At 42.1% G+C, this 6,013-nt stretch overlaps 1 non-coding gene across 1 annotated transcript; it reads right to left on the bottom strand.

Annotated features, from left to right (window-relative positions):
- Positions 1 to 1,949: 1,949 nt before the first annotated feature.
- Positions 1,950 to 2,080, bottom strand: LOC120094925 (small nucleolar RNA SNORA17). Its single transcript, XR_005489613.1, has one exon. It is a non-coding gene; the product is annotated as a small nucleolar RNA SNORA17 (small nucleolar RNA).
- Between the last annotated feature and the right edge of the window lie 3,933 nt (positions 2,081 to 6,013).

Raw genomic sequence — 6,013 nt, 5'->3', positions numbered from 1 at the left:
AGGTTTCAGTGCTGCTGAGTAAATGCTGGTCACTTCTGCAAGCCTAGTCTCTGGAGCTCTGCATGACAACACCAATCAGTTCACCTGTTTGTCAGAGCCCCGCCCCCCCGCAAATTAACAATAACAGTGATTCCACGCAAAAGCAGACATCTAGCCACAGCGTCCTGTTTGCAGTGGAATGAGAATGTGAACCACGTTCCCAAGTAAACCCCCAGAGCCAGCAGAGGTGGTGGTGGAGAGTTGGAGGATAAGGGTATTGGAGTATAGAGGAAGGTGAGAGTAAACATCAGGTGTGGTTTTCCAGGAATAATTTGTATCTCTTGCCTCCATAGATGTAAAACTCTGGACTCTTGGTGTGATGGACCTCTCGAAGATGCGGTGGACTTCACATACATCCAGCGATGTGTCTCGGTGGTGCTAAGTGATCCGAATGAATCCAACTGTAAATCTTCAAGAAAATCAAATTTCAGTGAATCAGAGACCATTTACCTTACCTATCTTAGCAGAAGGCATACCCTCCAGGTGCAGTTTACAACTGCTGGGCTTGTGGCAACAGCAGTTTAGGGCTCATGTGTTTGTCCCAAGGGAGAACAACTCTGAAGTGTCCTTTCCCCTCTTAGAAATCCCTTGGTCAGGGGCTGGAGAGATGGCTCAGCGGTTAAGAGCATCCGACTGCTCTTCCAGAGGTCCTGAGTTCAATTCCCAGCAACCACATGGTGGCTCACAACCATCTATAAAGAGATCCAATGCCCTCTTCTGGTGTATCTGAAGACAGCTACAGTGTACTTATATATATAATAAAATGAATAAAAAAAATTAAAAAAAAAAAAAGAAATCCCTTGGTCCCTTCCCGTCTCTGAGGCCACTTCCCTGAATGAATGACACACATCTTTCAGTTTGATGGTACTGACAGGGAGAGAACTTAAAACTACTGGTTTGTATTTGGGAACCAATGAACCAATTTCACATCCAAAATCCTAAAATACAAGAAATGATTTGTTTCCTAAAAACAATTACCTATTGGCTTCCGTTTGTAAGTTTGCTTTTCCTCACCATGTTCTTGATGTGCCTGAACGGCTGGGAATTCACACATGAATATATGTGCCTGTGTTTCAGTATAGACTGCACTGACAAGACCATGAATTTGTTTCCTTCTTTTCAGAGAAGGTTATAACTGCTGGAGGCAGCTGGGAGTAGGCCATGATCATAGAGATGGGAAATATCCCCTTAACTGCTGATACATAACTAGGTACAATCATATAATCTCTGTATTAAAACTGTGCCAAGCCTACAGTCACTGTAATTGATATTAAAGTGGGATAAAACAAATGGGACAAGGTATCTGTGGTCTGTTTACTGTGGGATTCCACATCCACCCTGCAGGGACAGCCTCCTTCGGAGAGCTGTGTGCAACAGTAACAGAAGTCACCGTGTTCAGTTTGGAAAGCCCACAGAGAGTATCACACAGGCACTACACCTCACCAGTTAACTGTTGGGTAGTTCCTATAATGTGATATTTATTTGTGTATTAAATGTCTTGATTCCATAAAGCTTTCTTTGGTGTTAATGGTATTCATCTTCTGAAGCTGCTGGTTTAAATGTTAGTGTTTTCACACAGACACACAAAGAGACAGACAGACAGAAAGACAGGCAGACACACAGAAAGAGAGATAGACACGCAGGCAGACACACAGAGAAAGAGAGACACATAGGCAGATACACACACACACACACACACACACACACACACACACAGAGAGAGAGAGAGAGAGAGAGAGAGAGAGAGAGAGAGAGAGAGAGAGATTTTAAAACTTTACTGTTTTTTTTTCTTTTTGTGAATTTCACACCATTCACCTCAACCCCACTACTCATCTCTTGCTCTCTCGTACCCAGTCTCCACCCTTGCACGACCACCTGCCTTCTGATTGGTCCAGGCTTGTTTTTCCAGGAGTGTAAGCTGCTTATCTTTCAGATTTCCATAGGCCAGAACAGTGAGTTTGGTTACAGCCTCTCTTCTCTCTGTCACCTACAGAAGCACATGTGGCATGGCAGCCACACCTACAAAGCTCCTAGGGGCTTTGACCTTTTATGGACTTATTTTCCTCCAAGTCTGTAAAATCGCTGTCACCTCAGTTGTTTACTAATGTGTATGCTTTTCGTTTTCCTGAGCTAATAAATCACCATTTCATGGTTATTTGTGATGCTGTACAAAAATTTTGTTTCCTCGTCTCAACAATTAGTTTCCATTCGGTCGGCAATGGCATTTGATTTCTTTTAAAAGAATTATGGCTCTCCCATTATCAAACTTTCCGTGAGAGGTTATATCCAGATGCCACACATATGATTAATGGATAGAGAAAGAAAATGTAATTGGAGCCCCACTTTCCAGTAGTGGCTGTCGCACAGAAGTAGCAGCAGTGGTGGCAGCAGCATCCGTGTCCTTCACAGCATCTCCACTTCTGTTCTGCTACTGAACTGGGAGCCCTAAACTCCCTGCAAACTTTCTGATACATTCACTTCCTAATATGTTAGTGCATCATTTTATGTTGATAGCAATAAAAACGTAATGTCTGATTCAGAGCATTTAGAGCACATAAGATATTAAACGCATGATTTCCATAGGGACTGTGAAAGAAAGTGCTGTAGGCTCACAGTGTAGTAAAGACAGAGGAGCCTTGTGTGGTGGCTCATGCCTTCAACCCTAGCACTTGGGAGGTGGGGACAAAGGATACTGAGTTCAAGGTCATCATAGCCCTGTCTAGAGGTCTGTACTCAGGTGATCCTAATTCTAGTCAAATTGTCAATGAAGGTTTTCTCCTGTTGAGTCATTGATAAAAGAAACTGGGAAGTCAAAGGTATAAATATAGAGAAGTTATGGATGTCGAGGCAGTAACTCACCTTATTGCAGGTAATGAATGAATCCTACATATATTTCGTACAAATCAGATGGTGAGAGGGGCCAGCTTGAGAGAAGTTGGGTTTTTATTGTAGTAGTTGTTTTTCTCAATGGAATATAAATGACTTCTAATTTTTTCTTTTCTTTTTTCTTTTTTCTTTTCTTTTTTTTCTTTTTTTTTTTTTTTTTTTTGGAGCTGGGGACTGAACTCAGGGCCTTGTGCTTGCTAGGCAAGTGCTCTACCACTGAGCTAAATCCCCAACCCCCTTTGCTTATTTTTGATATTGTAATTTAACTATCTATCTTCCCTTTCCTCCCTCCAAACCCTCTCACATGGCCCCCTTTGCCTACCTTTGAATTCATAGCCTCATTTTCATCTTTTGTTATCACACATATATGTAAACGTATGAATAGAAAGGTATATTCATAGATATAACCTGCAGAGTTCACATAGTGTGACTTGTATGTGTGTCTTCAGGGCTGTCCATTTGGCACTGGAGAGCCAATTGCTGTGCTTTCCCCTCACGAAGACCCCTTCTCCTGCTCCCACCTTTCCACCATTGCCTCTAGTTCTCTGTGGAAGGCTGGTTGAGGCACTGTGACTTATCTGGTTGGCATGTCCTGGAGGTATCGTCCTTGTTCAGCTCCTGTTTGTGAGGCGTTATGGGTGTAGCTTCGGGTGTTACTAGGACACACAATCCCACAGCTAAGTCTCTGATCCATGGTCTCTTTGAATATTCCCTCTCCCTGTTCTGCAGTGTTCCCTGAGTCTTTGGCGCGGAAGTGTTTTGCGGATGTATCTGTCAGGACTGTGCTCCGCAACTTCGGATTTTGACTGGTGTGGTTTTTGGCATTGGTCTCTGCCGGTCCTATGATGAGGGGTGAGGACTGCGTTTATGAAGGTCGACTTTGGAGGAGGATAGGGGAAGTCTGAGTAGCAATCGGAGCAGCTATGATCTGATTCTTCCTAAAGAGAGATGGAGAATAAATACCGTAGTTAAACTCGTCACTTTGCTCCAGGCTTCTGAGAGACCAGACAACCTCTATGTTGAATTCAGACTCCAACATAGAGAACGTGACTTAAAGTTGAACTCGAGTTAACAACCAACAAACCCTGTGCATGTAGCACCGGTTTCCAGAGTTTCCAGGCTACTCTCTAACAAGCCTGCGCCTGACACGTCACTCCCTAACAACCACCAATCAGGAGGAAAGCAGCAGTTAGATTTATGGTTTGGCTCCTAGCACCAGCCAATTACTTTAAAGGGCAACAAAATGTTATAAAAAGCCTCCCAATCAGATGTGTGCCAGGCCAGAAACCTCCTTATCACTTTGCTCGCCTCTATAAATGTTTGCTTAAAACTGGGCATGGGACTTCACCCTCCCATCCTGCTGCCTCGGGGTTGAAGGTGAGCCGAAACTCAGTGCTCGAGCTTGAACAAAGAAGACCCTAGTGCCATTGCATCAGAATCAGCTCCTTGGTAGTCTTTTGGGATTCCCGAATGCTTAAAAGACACAAGACTTCCTTTTCCCTTCGGTCGTCTCAAACAAGCAAGAACAGGCAAAGAAGTTTTAAGATATGTTCTGTTCATGTTCCCATCCTGGAGCAAACAGATACGTAGTAAAAAATTGGGGAATTAATGAGAATTAACGCTCGTTCAGCAGCGTGAAACTTGCAGGCATTTGGGAGGTTGGAGGTTTGCGTAGGTTTTCATTTTTTTTTTTCCTTCCAAAGCTATACCTAACATTAGTTACAATTTGACTCTAGCTATACGAAATGATGGAGAGAGAAGAGAGTGCTCAGTCTAGTGTGGGTTCCATTTGTTCCACCTGGAAGTTGAACTTCATTTCTTCCTTAAGGTAGCCTTGCTGACAAATAGGCAGATTCTTTAAAAAATGTTTAACTCATTCTTTGAGAATGCAATACCTCTATATAATGTACATTTTTATCACACCTATCCGCGTTTTCATTTCTACCTTCTTCCAGGCCAATTTCCCCTTGCTCTCTTCTGAATCCTCCTCCTCCCCCTCTCCCTCCTCTTATCCCTCCTCTTATCCCTCCTCCTCTTCTTCTTCCTCCTCAAATAACCCATTGAGTGCAATTACCTATTACTGTATGTGCATGGGTATAGCAATCATCCACTAGGTCTTGGGCAACCTATCATGGATCATACCCCTGAAAATATTGATTTCCCTCCTTCAGAACCGGTAAATAGCTCCTGAGCTAGGAGTGGAACCTCTTGACAGGCTGCTTCCCTGCTCTGGGCTTCAATGCTGACTGGCTTGCTTTTGTGTTATGTGTTGAGTGTAGACAACCATAGTTGCTCTGAGTTCTGTGGTACAATAGCTCTGTCAGTCTTGCAGGCACTGCTTTAAAGTGCTGCTCAGTGCTTAAATTTTCCTGCTTCATCGGCATTGATGTCCTCTCAGCCTTGAGTGGAGGCGGTATTACATGGATGTGTCATTCAGGGCCAAACACTCCATTAACACGTGTTTGTCATGTTTCAATCAGTTATCACTGTAATAACTGCTATCCATTGTACAAAGAGGCCTCTCTGATGAGGAAATGTAGATGAACTTGTCTACGACTATAAGAATAAATCTTATAAAGTTGGTAAAGTCAGAAATAAATTTTTATTTGTATATCAATTTATGTTTTTAAAATAATATTATTTTTATTTTTGAGGTTATAATCACATCCATCTTTTCTTCTCCCCCTTCCTTTTAAATGCATTATTGAATATATATTTTTGCATATCCCATGTGTTTATAAAAGAATCTGTCCATTGTAAACAAATTTTAGTAGGTATTTATTTAGTTAACAGTGCATGTAAAGGAGTCTGTAAATGGAAATATGTTTACCTGATTTAAAAATTCTCTCCTACTTAAGGTAAGTTTGAACAACATGGAAATGGAAAACAAAGTGTATGCACAGACACTGATTTCCTTTGTTCCAACATCTGTACATTTTTTGGCATTTTTGTTTTCTGCCACATCTTGGGTTTGCAAGAATAAAAAGCTTCAATGTAAGGTCTGTAAAACTATACTATCCTCTATTACTTTTTCCTATAAGAAGAGAAGGTGACAAGAGCAGCCTCTGTCAGTGGCAATTCAAATCTG

Source organism: Rattus norvegicus, chromosome 9 (assembly GCF_036323735.1).
Source record: "Rattus norvegicus strain BN/NHsdMcwi chromosome 9, GRCr8, whole genome shotgun sequence".
Classification (NCBI taxonomy): Eukaryota; Metazoa; Chordata; class Mammalia; order Rodentia; family Muridae; genus Rattus; species Rattus norvegicus.
The sequence above is the reverse complement of the archived record's forward strand: the minus strand, read 5'-3'. Positions and strand labels throughout refer to the sequence as shown.